The sequence below is a fragment of the Macaca mulatta genome, chromosome 10 (assembly GCF_049350105.2).
Source record: "Macaca mulatta isolate MMU2019108-1 chromosome 10, T2T-MMU8v2.0, whole genome shotgun sequence".
NCBI classification, from domain to species: domain Eukaryota; kingdom Metazoa; phylum Chordata; class Mammalia; order Primates; family Cercopithecidae; genus Macaca; species Macaca mulatta.
This window is the reverse complement of record NC_133415.1, coordinates 96625560-96646182: the sequence shown is the minus strand read 5'-3', so window position 1 is coordinate 96646182 and position 20623 is coordinate 96625560. Positions and strand designations below refer to the sequence as shown.

Here is a 20623-nt window from a genome sequence, read left to right as displayed (position 1 = left end):
CAACAGCTACTACAGGTCTCATGTCATTCTCTCAAAGGGTTCTGAACGCTCTTTACAAAAATTCTGTTTCCCTCTTGAATGTCATCGTCGAAAATTCAAATGTCCCACAGATGCTGGGAGTCAGCCCTGAGCCAGGCATGGGCTGGCTGGAGGAGGTGAAAGAGGAACGACCAGTCAGGTCAGGCTGTGGCTGCATGGGACAGTCTGGGTTAAAAGCACAGGCTCCAGAGCCACTCTGCCTGGATTCAAATCCCAGCTCTGCCTCTTACTGGCTGAATGACCATAGGCACGTCAGTTAACTGTTTGGAACCTCAAATTTTACCTGTGTGAAATGGAAATAATAATGCCAGCCTCACAGGGCCCTAAACTTACGTATATATCTTTAAAGTGCAAGCACAACCCATTGCCTATATCTTAATGGACAGAATATCCTGTCCTGTCCCCAGCATTGGCTCTCCACCTCAGTGTCCATCACTGCCCCATGGCTGCCCCTCTCACTTGATCTTACACTCCACCAACACCTACTGAGGTGGGGTGCGGCAGCTCATGCCTGCAATTCTAGCACTTTGGGAGGCCAAGGCCAGAGGATCACTTGAGGCCAGGAGCAAAATAGGCAAAATAGTGAGATCCTGTCTTTACAAAAATTTTTTTAATTAGCCGGGCGCAGTTGCACACACCTGTAGTCCCAACCACTTGGGACCTTGAGGCAGGAGGATCACTTGAGCCCAGGAATTGGAGGCTTCAGTGAGCTATGACCACACCACTGCACTCCAGCCTGGACAACAGAGCGAGACCCTGTCTCTAAAAAACATAAAGTAAAATAAAAAACAAAACAAACAAAAACCTACTGAGCACTTTCCCACTGGAGACACACCACATGCTGCGGGGAGATGGCTGGAACCTGGCCTGTTTATGCCTTGGTCTCACCCTTCCTGTCCTCTAACACATTCTCCCCCTACCCAAGGCCTTCCCCTCTCCCTACCCTCACTCCGTGGCTAACTCACAGACACCCTTCAGATCACCCTGATGTGTCACTTCCTCTAGGAAGCCTCCCCTGATCCCGTCTGCTCTGCTCCTGTCTCCTCTGTATTCCCCACCAGCAGAAAACTTCCTGGAATCTGTCCTTTCGCTGCTAAGTCATCTTCAGGACCCAGCACAGGACATGGGACCTGCAGGTATCCCGTGAGTGTTTGCTGAATGAGAATGGGCGAATGAATGAATGACCATAATTCTGCCTGAGAAATTATGGAAGGCTTCACGGAGGAGGTGACCTTTCACTGGGTCCTAAAGGATAAGTAGAAGTTAACCAGGGGAAGAGTTGAGGGGCAGTGTGCATGGTTGAGCGTTGTGGCCAAGCCCCATGTCTTCTGTGGCCCAAAGGGGAGGAGGCTATTGAGGCTAAGATGTTAGGCTGAGATTTTAGGGCTTGATCCTATAAGCCATGGGTTGCCCTCTGCACTGCCTGGGCGCCAATGCTCTGGACTCTGGTCCAGCCAGGCTGGGTCTCCAAGATTCTAATGGGCAGCCAAGGTTTGGGGCCCCTGCTGGGGCATCAAGAAGAAAGCCAAAGCCAAGCAGACTTTCAAGCAGAGAGGGAACATGATCACATCTTCAGACTTACCACTGTGCAGGGAGTGGTGCCAGACAGAGGAAGAGGGTCAAGTTCTAAGAGGAGGGTAAGCCTCGGACCACTGTGCTTAAGATGGTAGAAAGGGGAAATCAAGGGCGATTCCAGCTCCCACTGGCTGTAGGGCATGAAGGAAGCAGTGTTTAGGCAGAGTGATGAAGGCGGTGAGTCGTGGTTTTACTGCTGTGGAAGTAGGCAGAAAATCTAGGAGAAGCAGATGTTCATGATCTGTGTAACAGGCTGCACAACTCACCCCTCTCAACACACACAAGTGCACAGGCAGCCCTTCCCTCTGAAGCCAGCTGAGCATCGCTGGAGACTCCATCCTCACACCCAGCCTAGCTGAGAGTCTGGCTGAGATTTGCAACCTTATAAAAAATTGCCTGTACACACATTGCCAAGACCAGACCCGGCACAACTCCAATTTCTACTGTATCAGTTTCCACAGAACAAGACAAGCAGTGGCTTCTAGAAGGAGCTTCAGGCTCCAATGGTTTTGCCTTTTCTCAGAAGCAATTGCTACTTTCATAAACACTGGGTGGGGGCGGGGGGAGATAGCACAGACAGTGGCTAAGCTATGCTCATTACAGGCAAGTACTGATACAGAGAGGAGAAAAAAAAGTCCAGCTTGTACTATCTCCAGATATTGGTGTTGTGACTTCTAACAGCATCCACTGTATCTTGTTTCATTACAACTGCCAAAAGGAAAAAAAAAATTGAATTACCATGCTAATGTCTTCTCTTTTGGTGAAATCTGTGATTCTGGTACGTGGATATAAAATACATCATTAGTTGCTTTTAAACTTGTCTCTAATGATGAAAATAACATTGCAGGGCATGAAGGGGAGACCTAAGTAAACTCAGGGGGCTGGCAGCACTGGAGAACCTCTCATAAGCCCGTAATGTGACAGTGCACTTTCTTCCTCCCTCCAAGATGACAGTTAATTCCACACTAGGAAGGCTGTCAAAAATGCTTAGTTCTGCTCCACTTGAGTTAATTACCGGCCCTGGGGCAGGCTGCCCTCTACTCCTCTGCTAATGGGGCTGGGCTCCAGGTAAAAAATCCATTTGCAAGAATGTTTTCCTTGCTCCAGATCTAATTTATTGAATATCAAATATTTATGCCAATGCAATTAAAGTGACAACACTGCTCTCCCTTCTCCCCTGCCCCCAGTCCTAGACGAGCCCCGGATGGCTGACAGAATGCTTTATCCAGTCAACACAGGATGAAAGTTTTACCTGAGCTTCTAAAGCAAGAGCTTTAAAACCTCTTTAACCCACAAAGTCACCTGGGATTCTTTTATCTCCTTCTCCTTTGTAGGCAGCCACGTGACCGGCTATGGAGCAATGACTGAGATGCTGAGGCAGGAGGCTCAACTGTGGTTTCAAATCAACCAACACTTGCTGCAGCCCTGTGTGCCAGGCACCTGACAAGGCCCTGTGACTGAGCGAGATGGAATAGGCTCGGCCTGTTTCCACAACAATCTTGCAACCTGACAGCAGAGAAAGCTTGGAGCATGCACAGAAGAGTGACCAACACTGGCAATGCAGACAAGCTGGAAGGGTCTAGGAATACATCCTTAGAGATCTTGGACTGGGGGTCTCCAAGGCTTAAAGGCCACCCAAGATCCCCTTCCACACAACCAACTCTAACTGCAGAAAGTTTCAGATCCAGCCAAGTGTATTTCATTTTTCCCAAAATGCTACTCCCAGCAAGAGGGCCTCAGACTGTCCAGACCTGGAGCTTTGGGCCATTCATTCCCTCTGAGACAGCACCCAGCCCTGCTCCACCCCCATGAAGCTCTTGCATCACGAGACACATGATTTGGCATCTGCCCCAGAGGAGTGATGGGTAAAGGTGAGCCCATGGACAATCACATGTGTACCCTCCCTGGTACATTCTGGAAATGGGAAAAAGAAATGCAGCTGGCTAAAGAGGACTTTTTTTTTTCTTTTCTCCCCTAAAGCAAGGGAGCTCAGCAAAGCTTAGGCCAGTAGGTAATGCAGTGTCAAATAGCACAGCATATTTGAGTTGTGCTACACCTGCTACTTGGCTTGTATTCCTTCAAGGCCTTGCTGGCTACATGCACCTCTCCCTTTTGACAATGGAACAGAGGCCTTTCCTTGGGGCTGAACTGGGTTGTGAAGGAGAAACAGGCATCACAAGGTGGGCCACATGGACAAAGGCCGAGTAGAGAGAATGCAGGACATTCTGTTCAAAGAACTAAAAGCAGATGGATTTTTATTGGAGCCTTAATTGCAAGGGAGTAAGCCCTGGGAATGTAAACATCAAATGAGGTAATCTAAGCATGTTAGAAAATGTCAAATTGTAGATAAATGTGAATTACTACCCATATCACTGAGGTGTTGAGGAAACCAAGTGATATGTTATATGCACACTGGCATTACATAAATTATAGTCATTACAGGATACTTTGGAAGATTAAGCTTCAATCATGGACACTGATTTTAAAATATACTTATGTGTCGATTTCTTCTGATCCTACCTTTTTACAGCTGTTCATAAACTGAGAATTATGATCAATTTCTTCTCTGTTCTCTTTTCCAAATGAACACACTGTACCCAACTTTAACATTTACTGTTTAGATATTCTTAGTTTCCTGTCAATCTGACCACCATGCTTCAGGTTTGAAGCACTGTGATCATGTTTTATGGACAGACCATTCTTCTGGCTATGAGTATGAGGGTAAGAGAATTGGTATTTATATCCCTTTTTATGTCTTCAGTTATCACCTGCTCTGGTTTGACTGTGTCTCCCAAAAAGCATGTGTTGGAAACAGAATCCTCAATGCAACAGTGTCAGGAGGTGGGGCCTGTTGGGAGGTGGGGCCTCAAGGGATGTGTTTAGTCATGAAGGCTTCACCTCCATGAATGCATTTAAGGGTTTGAGGCTGCGAGTTGGACAATTTGCTCACTCTCTCACCGTCTCTTTGCCCTCCCACCATGAGATGACATAGCAAGAAGGCCCTCGTCCGATGCCGGCCCCTTGATCTTGGATTTCCCAGCCTCCAGACCATGAGCCAATAAACTTCTGCTCACTATAAATTACCCAGTCTGTGGCATTGTGTGACAGCAGCAGGAACTAAGACATCACCTTATTCAAAGGCATTATCACACCACATCTAAGCTTCTGTCATGATTTCTGAGCTGTATACACTGCCTCGAAACTGTCTCAAAATCATCTTCCTCTTAGCTGCTCAAACATCAAATATTATGTTTACCATTAAAACTAACTGTAGTGCCCGCTTTGGCAGCACATATACTAAAATTGGAACAATACAGAGAAGATTAGTGTGCCCCTACACAATGATGGCATCCAAATTCATGAAGCATTCCATATTTTTTTATTAAAAATTATATATATTTAAAAAGCTAACTGTAAAAAGACCTCTACTATAGCCAATGTGATAGAACAAGAAAAATAATAAGGGGTAAAATGGTTGGAAAGGAAGAAACACATTTATCATTATTAGCAGGCAATATAATTACATATCAGAACACCAAAAACATCACAGAAAAGCTATTTGAACTAATAAGAGAAGCCAGTAAAATGGTCTAATACAAAGTATATTTGCAGCTGGACTCAATGGTTCATGCCTATAATCCCAACACTTTGGAAGACTGAGGTAGGAAGATTGCTTGAACCCAGGAGTTTGATACCAGCTTGGGCAACATACTGAGACCCCTATCTCTACAAAAAAAAAAAAAAAAATTAAATCATCCAGATATGGTGGCGCATGCCTATAGTCACAGCTAATAGAGACACTGAGGTTTAAGGATCACTTGAGCCCAGGAGGTTGAGGCTACAGTGAGCCGTGTTCCCACCACTGCACTCCAGCCTGAGCAGCAGAATGAGATCATCTCAAAAAAAAAAAAAAAAAAAATATATATATATATATATATATATATATATATGTATGAAGCAATAGTTTTCCTATATATAACAATAGCCAATTAGAAATAAAACAGAAAAATCTGGCTCATAATATACATCTAGCTACCTTACTGACATCTCCACGAGATTGTATCACAGAAATTTCAGCACGAAAGTGAATTTTGGATGTTCCACTCCAATATTTTCCTCCTCCAGTGCTCCCTAATTCCATGAAGGACTCTTTGGCTCTTTCATCTACTTATTTGCACAAGACAGAACCCTAGGATTCTCTCCCTTTCCCCTCTCCCATACTTCCATCCCCAAATCTGTCATCAAAGCCTGACAATACACTCTACGTCCATCCACTCACCCCTCCAAACCGACTGCCTTTACGTTAGTTCAAGCCTCCATTATCTCTTCCCAGGACAATTGTAGTAGCCCTCACTCTTCTCCTCTTTTGTGTTCTTGCCCTTCCCAATATGTCTCAATGAAGCAGGCATAAGGACCCTTTAAGATTTTAAGCTAAATTACATCATTTCCCAGCTGATACCCTTCAGAAGCCGATATACCCCATATCCTCAGCATCACCTGCATGCATTGGCTTCCCATGATCCTGAGAACCCTTCTAGCTTTGGTTCAAGCCAATCTCCTCCTCACTCCCTGCGCTGCAGCCATGCCAGCCTCCTTTTGTTTCCTCGAATGCCCCTAGTCTCTTTCCCAGTTCAGGGCCTTCACTCTCTGTCTTTCCTCCTGGGAATAAGAATCACTGACCTTACTTCAAGAAGACTGAGGAGAGCCAGAGGGCATTAGTCCTTGCCAGAGATCGCCCTGACTTTCTGAGCCTCAGTTTCCCTGTCTGCAACACCAACTGGTTGAACTAGAGATTCTCTCTGGCATTGCATGAGCTGAGATTTCAGTAAGAGGTGACAGCAATTAAACTGGTGGAGAAGGAGAATGGGAAGTGGGGAAGAGGACAGAGAGGAAATGGTCCTGGGGAAGAGGGCACAGAAAGAAAAGCCTAGAAAACTATGGGTAACAACTTTCAGGGAGCTTAAAACACTGAGTGCTACTTAGCAAAACAACTCAGATCAAATTTAACAGGATTTGGAACCATCATCAAAATCTTGTCCAAGGACAGAAAAAGCCAGTGAACTCGCCATATTTAAATATTAAATACACGCACTATATAGAAATTTTGGTTCTACTGCATGAAAATAATCCACATTATCCAAAGTCAAGGGGAGAAAAAAAAAAAAGACTATCCATGTAAACAGCTTCTAGCTAGCCAAAGAAAGGGACACTTTAGCTGCTTTCATTCCTGGCTTTCACAGAGACTCCTGGCTGCCAACTCAAATCTTTCTTCCTAACAGAGATTTGGTTTCACCCAAGGAAGCAGTCCAATTAAAATGCTGCATTTCCCAGCTTCCTCTGCCAAGAGAGGTGGCCACATAGTATAGTCTGGCAAATGATACTTAAGAAGAGGCTGCTGGGTGGACTTCAGAGAGATGTCACAAAAGGCAGGGCTGGTACACATTCTTTTTTGCCCTTTGTTTTCCACCCTTTCTCCTTCTTCCTTCTTCAACCGTCTTGTGACCTCAAGGTGATGATAAGGGACAGACCAAGAGAATCAGAGACTGCCATTTAAACCCCACCTCTGCCATCTCAACTCTATGAACTTGGACAATTTGCTTAACCTCTCTGAGCCTCATTCTTGTCTGCAATATGGGAGCCATAATGCCTCGCTTGCAATATTGTTAAGATTAATTGATATGTTTATATTGTTCTGAGAAAAAAAGATAAATTTAGCTAGTTTATCACCATAGGCTACAGCACTTTGTAAACTATATAGCTCTAAAAAAAAAGGGGGGGTAAATTGTTTGTTTTTTCCTCCTCCTTATTTTGTAAGTGACAGATTGTTCTCTCAACCAAATCTAAAATACTTTAAAAATTAGGATACTATGTTTCTACATGACATTCTTTCATTATAGGAATGTCTATTTCTTTGACATGACACTGGTTATCAGATGCAGCCACAGGTCCTTTTATATGCAGTCTGGCCACATGCAAATCACAAATTATCTTGTATTCTCCAACTCTGGCATTAAAGTTAACTTGGGTGGGTGCGGTGGCTCACACCTGTAATCCCACCACTTTGGGAAGCTGAGGCGGGCAGATCACAAGGTTAGGAATTCGAAACTAGCCTAGCCAACATGGTGAAACCCCATGTCTACTAAAAATACAAACATTAGCTGGGCAAGGTGGTGGCACACTCCTGTAATCGCAGCTACTCGGGAGGCTGAGGCAGGGGAATCACTTGCGTCCAGGAGGCAGAGGTTGCAGTGAGCCGAGGTCTTGCCATTATACTTCAGCCTGGGCGACAAGAACAAGACTCCGTCTCAAAAAAAATTAAAAAATTAAAAATAAAGTTAACTTGTATTCTCTAATTTTAGCATTAATTATCTTCTAAGTAAACCAGAAAATTCAGATGCATAATTCTTAAAAAAAAAAAAAAAAAAAGAAAGAAAGAAAGAAATCTCTTTTCAAAAGTGTATGTCTGTTTTACTGAGCATTTGATGGGTCTCATCAATCTAGAATTCCACATCCTTCAGTTCTAGAAATTTTCCTTATTTCTTTGATGATGCGTGCCCTTTCATTTTCTATATCCTTTCATTCTTAAACTCCTGTTTTTTGGATGTTGGACCCCCTAGTCTGTTTCTCTAGTTCTTCTTATCTTTTTCTTTCCTGTTTCCCATTTCTTTGTAGACATCACTTTCTTTTTGAAATATTAACTCAACTTTACCATTCAATCCTTCTGGTGAATTGTTCATGTTTAAGCATTTTTTTTTTTTTGCTGTTAATTTCTTTGTGTTTCTGGTGTTTTATTGTTCTCTGAATTCTGTGTGTTCTTTTCATCAGCATTCCTTACTTGTTTCATGAGTGCCATATCTTTCTATCTTGTGTTGTATTTCTGAGAATGTTAATGTTTTTAAGATTTCTTCTCCCTGCATCATCTACCTCCTGTAGCTTGCTTTTTTTTCTTTGCTTATTTATTTGCTTATTGTTTATTTATCCTTTGTGGTAGAAGCTTTTCTTAAATGTCAAGTGACTTTTGATTTTCTGCTCATATTAAAGACTGAGACACTGAAAATTGATTGGGACTTTTGAGCTTTTCAACTAAGAGTCATACAAGGAGATCTGAACAGGACACTTTGTTGAGAAGACTCCGGTGTCAGTGTCGTTAGGGCTCTACTCTTGGGCTTGTCATATGCTCCAAAAAAGAATCTTTCCATCTTCTGCCTGACTACCAGCATTCTGGGAGGTGAGTGGGATCTTAACATTGAGAATAAATCTCAATCATGTCACTTGCATGCAAGAAATCCTAAATGATTCCTGGTTGTCTACAGGTTAGACTCTAAAGCAGTTAAATCTTGCTCATTCCAATATGCTGTTCCAAAATTAACTCTCAGCCAGTTCCCTTCCTACCCATATTCCAACTTCCAACTGGGCCCATTTACTCATAAGTTCTGTGAGTTTCCTGTGTCTCAGCCACAAGGCATCTGCACCCTTCCCTTCTCACATCTCCCTGATAACTCTAAAGAGGCATCTATGTTGCGCTCTTTTTTATGCAGAGTAATTGGACTCAGACTGAGCTCCCCTAAAGCTCCTACACCTACATCTGTCACTGCTGTGTATAACGCAAAGGATGCTAAAGAGACGGAAACACGTTCCCTAGAAAGCCATGGGGAATTCTAAACACTTCTTTCCTATCGCACAAACTAAACAACCCAATCACTTAGATATTTTTAAGTGCTCTCCTGGATAATATTTGAGCTAAAGAGCAAAAATCAAAACTGCAAACAGACTAGTTAAAAACAATGGAAAAGAGAAAACATATAAGAAATCTTAGGAGATGAGACAAAGCTGATTCATAGGCAAATTTGTAGCCTTAAATAGCCTTTATGGTTAATCAGAAAAGAATAAAAATAGGTAAACTAAACTTTCATTTAAGTAATTTGGTTTTAATAAAAGATCAAAGTAACCAGGGGACGAAAGCTGTAAAACAGTTAAAAGCAAATATTATTGATTAGTAATCTTAACAATCAGAAAGACAGCAGGATTAATAAATAAATTTTAGAGTTGGTTCATAAAACAGCTTTGCTTCTACCATTAGAAGAAACACAAACAGGCCAGGCGTGGTGGCTCACATCTGTAATCCCAGCACTTCGGGAGGACGAGGCGGGTGGATCACTTGAGGCCAGGAGTTCAAGACCAGCCTGGCCAACATGGCGAAACTCTATATCTACAAAAAATACAAAAATTAGCCAGGCATGGTGTTGCACTTATAGTCCCAACTACTTGGGAAGCTGAGTCAGAGAATCTCTTGAACCCAGGAGGTAGAGGTTGCAGTGAGCTGAGATTGCACCACTGCACTCCATCCTGGGTGACAGAGCGAGACTTTGTCTCAAAAAAAAAGGAACACGAATAAATGTTATAAATGCCAAAAGGGAAACTACAGGTTTTAAAACTCTAAGAGGACTCTACATACAATTATATGCTTATAATTTCAAAACTGCAATGAAATGGATTACTTTCTGGGAAAACATAACATTAAAAAATTGCTTCAACAAAAAGTAGACTATCTGAATAGAACAATAATAAAGGAAAAATATTTAAAGAAAGTTCTTAAAGTATTGCCTCCTAAAATGGTTATAGCCTCAGATGATTTCACAGATGAGTTACCTCACCTTTCACAGAACAAATAAATTTTGTAACATTAGCTCTTTCAGGGCATGAAAAGAAAAAGATGTAAATTTTTTTTTTTTTTTTTTTTTTTGAAACAGGGTCTCACCCTGTCACCCAGGCTGGAGTGCAGTGCACCATCATAGCTCACTATAGCCTCGATCTCCTGGGCTCAAACGATTCTCCTGCCTCAGACTCCCAAAATGCTTACAGGCACGAGCCACCATGCCTGACCAAAACATGTAAATCTTATCAGTTCATTTTACAAAGCTAGCAAAACTATTGATAAAATATTCTGGATGAACCGCAAAAACATTACGCAGCCAGGCACCAGGCAGTCCCAACTACTCGAGAGGCTGAGGCTGGAGGATCACTTAAGCCCAGAAGTTTGAGGCTGCAGTGAGTTATGATCACATCTGTGAATAGCCACTGCACTCCAGGTTGGGCAACATAGCAAGACTCCATCTCCAAAAAAACAAATTTTAAAAACTTTTTAAAATTTTTTAATAAAAACTTTATGTTGAATGAAAGAAACCAGATACAGAAGAGTACAAACTATATGATCATATATAGGACAAGTTCAAGGACAGAACAGACCAAACTAACCTCTGCTGATAGAAACCAGGGAAGTGGTTGCTGGGGTGTGGATGGAAGACTGACTGGAGGGGCCACAAGGGAATGTTCTGGGACCACGAAAATGTGCTATATCTTGATCTGGATGATGGTGACTGAGGTGTATATATTTGTCAGAATTCATCAAGCTGTACACTTAAGGTTTTTGTAGTTTACTGTATGTAAATTATATCTGAATAATGTCCTATTAGGAAAGAAAAAACCTTGTAACTGTGACTTAAAAGATAGTCAACAACAACAAAAACCGGCCAATCACACTTAATATGTTATACATACAAAAATACTAAAAAGATACAAGCAAACATAATCCTGCAATAGACTGGGAGAATAATACATCAAAAAACTCCAAGGTTGTTTCAATATTAGAAGGCTATTACTGTAATAATTTGTAAAAGAAAAAATACTATAATAATATTTAGTCTATAAAATTCATTTTATAAATTCAAATGAAAAATAATACCTCAAGATGATAAATAAAAATTAACATTTCAAACCAAAAGCCGAAATCATCCTTAACAGTAAAATTCAGGAGGCAACTTCATTAACGTCAAGAACAAAACAAGGATAGTCACTGTTCCCAATGCTGTTTACTACTGTTCTGAAATTTCTAAGCAGTACCAGACCAGAAATAGATATGAATCATAACTATAGGAAAGAAAGCAACAAAAGTATTATTTTCAGTTTGTGATAATATTGTCTTTCTAGAGAACACAAGAGAACCAACTGAAAAACAATATTATGACTGGTTAAAAAATAAATATACACAAACGAATAGTGATGTTCACTGAAGCAGTGTCATATGGAACAATTGGAAACCACCTAAATGTCCGATAATAGAAGACCGGAGAAGAGAAGTATGCAACACAATAGAGTATTATACAGCAGTTAAAACAAATTAAGTAAAGAATATTAAATGGATCCGGGTGCGGTGGCTCACACCTGTAATCTCAGCACTTTGGGAGACCGAGGCGGGCAGATCCCTTGAGATCAGGAGCTCAAGACCAGCCAGGCCAGCATGGTGAAACCTCATATCTACTAAAAATACAAAAATTAGCCCGGTATCGTGGTGGGCGCCTATAATCCCAGCTACTTAGGAGGCTGAGGCAGGAGAATTGCTTGAACCCAGGAGACGAAGGTTTAAATGAGCTAAGATTGCACCACTGTACTCCAGCCTGGATGACAGAGCGAGACTGTCTCAAAAAAAATAAAAATTTAAAATTAAAAAGAATATTAAGTGAAAAAGAAAATGCAGAAAAAATACACACAGTGTGGTACTTTAAGGGTAATGTTTAAAAACACACTACTCAACAAGCAACAAAAACACACAACCCAAATCAAAAATAGACAAAGGAGTCGAGTAGACATTTCTCCAAAGAAGATAATGGCCAATAAGCCTATGAAAAGATGCTCAACATCGTTAATCATTAGGGAAGTGCAAACTGAAGCCATGAGATACCACTTCACACCCATTAGGATGGCTACTATTAATAAAGGGGAGAGAGGCCAGGCACGGGGGCTCACACTTGTCATCCCAGCACTTCACCTGAGGTCAGGGGTTCAAGGCCAGCCTAGCCAATATGGTGAAACCCCATCTCTACTAAAAATACAAAATTTAGCCAGGCGTGGTGGTGCGTGCCTGTAATCCCAGCTACTCGGGAAGCTGAGGCAGGAGAACCACTTGAAACCTTGAACCCGGAGGTTGCAGGGATCCAAGGTCGCACCATTGCACTCCAGCCTGGCTGACAGAGCAAGACTCCATCTCAAAAAAAAAAAAAAAAAAAAAAAAAAAAAAAAAAAAAAAGCAGAGAGAGAGAAAAAACAAGTGTTGCTGAGGATACAGAGAAATCAGAGCTTTTGTACACCGTTGGTAGGAGTGTAAAATGATACAGCCACTGTGAAAAACAACATGGCAGTTCCTCAAAAAATTAAGCATAAAATTACCATATGATCTAGCAATTACACTTCTGGATATATACCCAGAGAATTCAAAGCTGCGTCCCAGAAAGGTATTTGTACACCTGTTCACAGCAGCATTATTCACAATAGCCAAAAGGTAGAAGAAACCCGAGTGTCCATTGATGAAAGAACAGATAAACAAAATGTGGTACAGTATGTGTGTGTGCATATATATGTGTGTGTGTGTGGTGTGTGTGTATCTATATACACTCACAAAAATGGAATATTATTCAGCCTTAAAAAGGAAATAAATTCTGACACATGCTACAATACGGATAAACCTTGAGGACATTAAGCTAAGAGAAATAAACCAAACACAAAAAGACAAATACTATATGATTCCACTTACATGAAGTCTCTAGAAGAGCAAAATTCATAAAAACAGAAAGTAGAATGGTGGTTGTCAGGAGCTGGGGGAATGGAGGTGTTATTGCTTAATGAGTACTGAGTTTCAGTTTTGCAAGATGAAAGGAGTTCCGGAGGTGGACGGTGGTGATGGTTGCACAGCAATATGAGTGTACTTAATATCGCTGTACTTAATATGCTAAATGGACTTAATATACCAAATTATTTAATTACTTAATTAGATGAGTAACTAATTAATGTACTTAATAGACTAAAATGGTTAAGATGGTAAATCTTATATTACGTATACTTAACTGCAATAAAAAAATTGGAAAAAAAAAACACACCAAACTACATTGCTTGAAAAAATACAAAAAAATGGATGTGAAAGATACCAATTTCTGGACACTGGCTGCCTCTGGGGAGAGAGAAAGGGGAATGAGCTGGGGCTGGAGCAGGATATCAAGGGCCTTCTGGACGGCCAGTCACAGTGGCTCACAACTGTAATTAATCCCAGCACTTTGGGAGGCCAAGGCAGGAGGATCACTTGAGCCCAGGAGTTGGAGATCAGCCTGGGCAACATAGTGAGACGATGTCTTTGCCAAAAATAAATAATAATAATAAAATTAGCCAAGCTTGGTGGCACATGCCCTTAGTCCCAGCTACTCAGGAGCCTAAGGCAGAAGGATCACTTGAGCCCAGGAGACTGAGGCTGTAGTGAGCTGTGATTGCACCACTGCACTCTAGCCTGGGCAACAGGGCGAGACCCTGTCTCAAAAAAAAGAGGGGGGATACTGCACCTATAGTTGTGCCTTGTTTAAAGAATAAAAAGTCCTGGGGAAAAAACACTCTCTGTCGCCCAGGCTCACTGTGCCAGAAATAATCCCCAAAACTTCCCTTGAGGCCCTTCCACTCTATCCTCTCCCCAACCCCAGCAACCACACCTCTGATTTCCATCACCAGATGTGAGTTTGGCGGAATCATGGATTTTCTTTCAGGCCTTCTTGGTCTCTCCCCAGAAGGCACCTCCTCTGGGACACCTAGTCTCTCTAAGAGAACTGTAAGAGCCTGAGCCATGGTCAAGGGCCACACACCATCGTGTTCTTGGGCTCTGTGAAAGTCAAGGGATGCTGCCTCTCAAGGGAGGCTGCTCTTCCCAGGGCTTCAAGCAAACACCCAGAGAACATGGACGAACCCCCCACACGCTTAACAGATCTCCTCTGTTACTGACCAAGTTACTGCTCTGCCAGTAGGACAATCCGTGGGGAAAAGACTTCACTCACAATATAGATAGATGACACTTTTTTTTTCTTTTTTTTTTAGACAGAGTTGGCTGGAGTGCAATGGCGTGATCTTGGCTCACTGCAGCCTCCGCCTCCCAGGTTCACGCAATTATCCTACCTCAAATCCCAAGTAGCTTGGATTACAGGCACACATCAGCACACCCAGTTAATTTTTTGTATTTTTAGTAGAGACAAGGTTTCACAATGTTGGCCAGACTGGCCTCAAATTCCTGACCTCGTGATCTGCCCACCTCAGCCTCCCAAAGTGCTGGGATTTACAGGCACGAGCCACCACGCCTGGCCAGATGATAGTTTCTTAACATAAGCACTACTGACATCTGACACTAATATTTTTGTGTGTAGGGGCTGCCCTGGGCATTGTACAATGTATAGCAGCATCCCTGGCCTCTACCCAACAGATTCCAATAGCTAGTTTGCAGTTGTGACAACTAAAAATGTGTCCAGAGATTGTCAAAAGTCCCCTGGAAGATGATCCCAGTTGACAGATGATAGATCATTAAATGATTGATTGATTGATTGATTGATTGATTTTTTTAACCTACAAATAAAATGTTTAAAATACATGCAGGGCCAGGCGTGATGGCTCATGCCTGTAATCCCAGCACTTTAGGAGGCCAAGGCAGGCGGATCACCTAAGGTCAGGAGTTTGAGACCAGCCTGGCCAACATGGTGAAACCCTGTCTCTACTAAAAATATAAAAAACTAGCAGGTCGTGGCGACATGCACCTGTAGTTGCAGCTACTCAGGAGGCTGAGGCAGAAGAATCGCTTGAACCTGGGAGGAGGAGGTTGCAGTGAGCCAAGATCGCACCACTGCACTCCATCCTGGGAGACAAGTGAGACTCCATCTCAAAAAAAAAAGATACATGCAGAATTATTTAAAGCAGTGACAAAACTTTGTAGAGAATATAAAAAAAGATTTGCATAGTTAGAGAACATACCATATTCAAGGATAAGAAAACAATATTTCAAATGGATTATTTCTGCTTAAAGTTATATGAAAGTTTAATAGAATTGCAATTCAAACCTGGCTAGGGCCAGATGCAGTGGCTCATGCCTGTAATCCCAGCACTTTGGGAGGCCGAGGCGGGTGGATCACCTGAAGTCAGGAGTTCAAGACCAGCCTGGCCAACATAGTGAAACCCCATCTCTACTAAAAATACAAAAATTAGCCAGGCATAGTGGCAGGTGCCTGTAATCCCAGCTACTCAGGAGGATGAGGCTGGAGAATCACTTGAACCCGGAAGGCAGAGGTTGCAGTGAGTTGAGATCTGGTAATTGCACTACAGCCTGGGTGACAAGAGCAAGACTCCAACTTAAAAAAAAAAAAAAAAAAAAGGCCAGGCGTGGTGGCTCACATCTGTAATCCCAGCACTTTGGGAGGCCAAGGTGGACAGATCACCGAGGTCAGGAGTTCGAGACCAACCTGACCAACATGGAGAACCCTATCTCTACTAAAAATACAAAATTAGCTGGGCATGGTGGCGCATGCCTGTAATCCCAGCTACTCAGGAGGCTGAAGCAGGAGAATTGCTTGAACCCAGGAGGCGCAGGTTGCAGTGAGCCAAGATCGCACCATTGCACTCCAGCCTAGGCAACAAGAGCGAAATTCCGTCTTAAAAAAAAAGGCAAAAAACTCCCTGGCTGGAAAGCTTATAAAAGTTAAAAATATTAGTCTAAAGTTCGAACAGAAAATAAAAGAGGTTAAATAATAAAGAAAATTTTAAAAAATATAAATAATGCGTTTTATCTACCAGATATAAAATGGGTTGTAAAATTATAATAATTAAAGCAGCATCAAAGAATAGACATAGCTATGAAAGAATAAGCCTGAAAAGAGTCCCAAGTCTACATAGGAATTTAGTATTGTTTAAAGTGGCACTTAAATTAATGGAGAATTTCAGTCAGGCACTGTGGCTTATACCTGTAATCCCAGCACTTTGGGAGACCGAGGAAGGCAGATTGCTTGAGGTCAGGAGTTCAAGACCAGCCTGGCCAAAATGGTGAAACCCTGTCTCTACTAAAAATACAAAAATTAGCCGAGTGTGGTGGCACGCGCCCGTGGTACAGCTACTCCAGAGGCGGAGGCAGGAGAATCGCTTGAACTCGGGAGGCGGAGGTGGCAGTGAGCCAAGATCATGCCACTGCACTCCAGCCTGGGCAACAGAGGGAGATTCCGTCTAAAAAAATTAATTAATTAATTAATGAGGAGTTTTGTGGGGTGCTCAATAAATAATGCAGGAACGATTCACTAACAATTTGGGGCAGGAAAAAGTTCAGTTTCATACCATATATCAAAATAAATTTCAACCAGGCGCAGTGGCTCACGCCTGTAGTCCCAGCACTTTGGGAGGCCGAGGCGGGCAGATCACTTGAGGCCAGGAGTCTGAGACCAGCCTGGCCAACCTGGCGAAACCCCATCTCTACTAAAAATACAAAAAATTAGCTGAGCATAGTGGCGCACTCATGTAGTCCCAGCTACACGGGAGGCTGAGGCAGGAGATTCGCTTGAACCCAGGAGGCAGAGGCTGCAGTGAGCCAAGATCATGCCACTGCACTCCAGCCTGGGTGACAGAGCAAGACTTTGTCTCAATAATAATAATAATAATAACAATAATAATGTAAAATAAAATAAATTTCAAAGCAAAGAGCTATTATTTTAACAAAACCATGAAAAACTAGGATAAAATATAGATTAGTATTTTTTTCTGATATCAAGGGAAGTATGACTTTTCAAGCAAGAGGAGAAAAAGACAAAAGGAAAGACTCAAAAAAGAAAAACTGATATACTTGACTATAGTCATCTGCCTACCTTTTATACATCAGGAAGCACCACAAACAAAATTAAAATTCAAAAAATACTATTTGTCATATAATGAAGAACATAAGATCTAAAATTTCTTCTCCATCTGTATGAAGAGGACCACACCCTAACCCCGTTTTTTAAATGGACAAAAGACATGATCTTGCGATCCACAGGAGTTAAAATAGGAATGACCAAAAGACATTATGAAGTTCATCATGGCTGCTCTGCCTACGGAGTAGCCATTCTTTTATTCCTTTCCTCTTCTTTTTTTTTTTTTTGACGGACTCTCGCTCTGTCACCAGGCTAGAGTGCAATGGCACGATCTCAATTCACTGCAACCTCCGCCCCCCGGGCTCAAGAGATTCTCCTACCTCAGCCTCCCGAGTAGCTGGGATTACAAGCACGCACCACCACGCCCAGCTAATTTTTGTATTTTTAGTGGAGACGGGGTTTCATCATGTTGGCCAGGATGGTCTTGATCTCGTGACCTCGTGATCTGCCCACCTCAGCTTCCCAAAGTGCTGGGATTACAGGCATGAAGCACCGCACCCGGCCTCCTTTTCTTTCTTAATAAACTCGCTTTCATTTTCTTCTGTGGACTCACCCTGAATTCTTTCTTGCACCAGATCTAGGAACCCTCCTTTGGAGTCTAGATCAGGATCCCTTTCCAGCAACCTCTTCCTAGCAAACCACGAAGGAACAATACTGGAGAGAACCCTGACCCAAAGGAAATAGACTGCAGCACCAATTGTTTGACTTTGGATATCATCTTTTGTCAAAATTTTGGAGTTATGAATGGCCCTCAGCATTACCAATGCTGCCTGACTGAGCTCCTCTCTACCCTGGATATGAGAGATCCTAATAGTTAGGCAGGAATATCATGGCCCCTACTCAGCCCAAAGAAGCTGTAGAAGATGGACCATCATCCCTCTGCAACCCTTAGGACTAAGAATCCCCTTGTAATAGCCTGGAGCAGCGGCTCATACCTGTAATCCCAGCACTTTGGGAGGCCGAGGCAGGCGGGACACCTGAGGCGGGGAGTTCGAGACCAGCCTGACCAACATGGAGAAACCCCATCTCTACTAAAAATAGAAAATTAGCTGGGCATGGTGGCACATGCCTGTAATCCCAGCTACTCGGGAGGCTGAGGTAGGAGAATCGCTTGAACCTGGGAAGCAGAGGTTGTGGTGAGGCAAGATCGCGCCATTGCACTCCAGCCTGGGCAACAGGAGTGAAACTCCATCTCAAAAAACAAAAGAAGAAGAATTCTCTTGTAAAATGGAGGGGGTTCCAACCACAGCGACTCCATCTTGAATAGGGGCTGGGTAAAATGAGGCTGAGACCGGCTGGGCCTCATTCCCAGGAAGTTAGGCATTCTTAGTCACAGGATGAGGTAGGAGGTTGGCACAAGATACAGGCCACAAAGAGCTGACTGATAAACAGAATGTGGTAAAGAACCAGCCAAAACCCACCAAAAGCAAGAGGGGGATGAAAGTGACCCCTGGTCATCCTCATTGCTCATTATATGCTAATTATAACATATTAGCATGCTAAAAGACACTCCCACCAACACCATGACAGTTTACAAATGCCATGGTAACATCCAGAAGTTACCCTATATGGTCTAAAAAGAGGAGTAACCCTCAGTTCCAGGAATTGCCTGTCCCTTTCCCGGAAAACTCATGAATAATGCACCTCTTATTTGGCATATGATCAAGAAATAACCATAAAAATAACCAACCAGCAGCCCATGAGGCTACCCTGCCTATGGAGTAGCCATTCCTTTATTCCTTTACTTTCTTAATAAACTTGATTTTGCTTAAAAAAAAAAAAAAAGAAGAAGAAGAAGAAGAAGTTAATTGCTACCAGGCACAGTGGCTCACACCTGCAATCCTAGCAGTTTGGGAGGCAGAAACAGGAGGATCACTTGAGGTCCGGGGTTTGAAACCAGCCTTGCCAATATGGCAGAAACCCATCTCTACAAAAAAAAAAAAAAAAATAGCTGGGTGTGGTGGTGCATGCTTGTAGTCCCAGCTACTCAGGAGACAGAATGCAGTGGCCTGGGGTGCAGTGACCACAGTACTTTGGCTTGGGTGACAGAGCAAAGTTAATACCATTGGAAATCTATGTTACACAAATTAAAATATTGAGATACCATCATTCACCTATCAAATTGACATGGGTTTTTTTAAATTAATATCCAGCATTTGAGAAGGGGCCCTGTGAGGAGAGACCATCCAGAGAGGCCTTTGGGTACCAACATTTAAGAGCATGGGCTTTACAATAAGCCTGCCTCAGTTAAAAAACCAGCCCCACCACCTGTTAGCTTTGTGGCCCACAGAATGTTATTTCACATCTTTGAGCCTCAGTTCAGATGCCTGTGAAACTGGCAGTAACTGCAAGGGTAACCAAGATGCTGCACCTAACTGCTTAGCAGAACACCTTGTGTAAGTCAGGGCTCAGTAGACTTAGCAACTGTCACTCTTGCCAATGAGCATGTGTGCATGGAATGGTGTATTAGTCTGTTTTCACACTGTATAAAGAAATACCCCAAACTGGGTAACTTATAAAGGAAAGAGGTTTAAGTAACTCAGTTTCCCATGGCTGGGGAGGCCTCAGGAAACTTACAATCATGGCGGAAGGGGAAGCAGGCACCTTCTTCACATGGCGGCAAGAGAGAGAATGCTGCAAAGGGGGAACTTCCAAGCACTTTTAAAACCATCGGCTCTTGCGAGAACTCCCTCACTATCACTAGAAGAGCATGAGGGAAGCCATCCCTGTGACCCAATCACTTCCCACAGGTCTCTCCCTCAACATGTGGGGATTATGGGGATTACAATTCGAGATGAGATTTGGGTGTTGACACAGAGCCAAACCATATCACGTGGTGATACTTCGAAAGCCCTTTTAATACATGTTCTCACATGGATGTCCCTCCTCCAAGCCAGGGTCCTATCATAAAGGGTTGCAGATAGATGTGTTATGAGGACTGAAGGAGGTCATGTGGTTAAAGTTCTTAGCTGTGCCTGACATCCAGTAAGTGTGCAATACCTTTTAGCAATTAAAGGCAAATTGGAACAGGTAATGGAGGCTCAGAGAGATGATGGGATGAGGCCAAAGATGCATTGGTAAATGGTGGAGCATGGCTTTGATCCACATTTGCCTAGTTCTAAATCTCTTTCCCCCATAACATGTCTAGGATACTGGCAAGGTCTTAGGTTCTTCTGAGAAGTGGATCCAGCTCCCAGTCTTGCAATGAAGTCAGGAATACAACCAGGGTTGGGTTATGTGCAAAGGCTGGGGAGTTAACCTTCCTG

The 20623-nt window shown here is 42.8% G+C and overlaps 1 non-coding gene across 1 annotated transcript; it reads left to right on the top strand.

Annotated features, from left to right (window-relative positions):
- The first annotated feature begins 4887 nt into the window (after nt 1–4887).
- On the top strand, nt 4888–4993 carry LOC114670742 (U6 spliceosomal RNA). The gene has a single exon (XR_003720431.1). It is a non-coding gene; the product is annotated as a U6 spliceosomal RNA (small nuclear RNA).
- Nucleotides 4994–20623: the final 15630 nt, after the last annotated feature.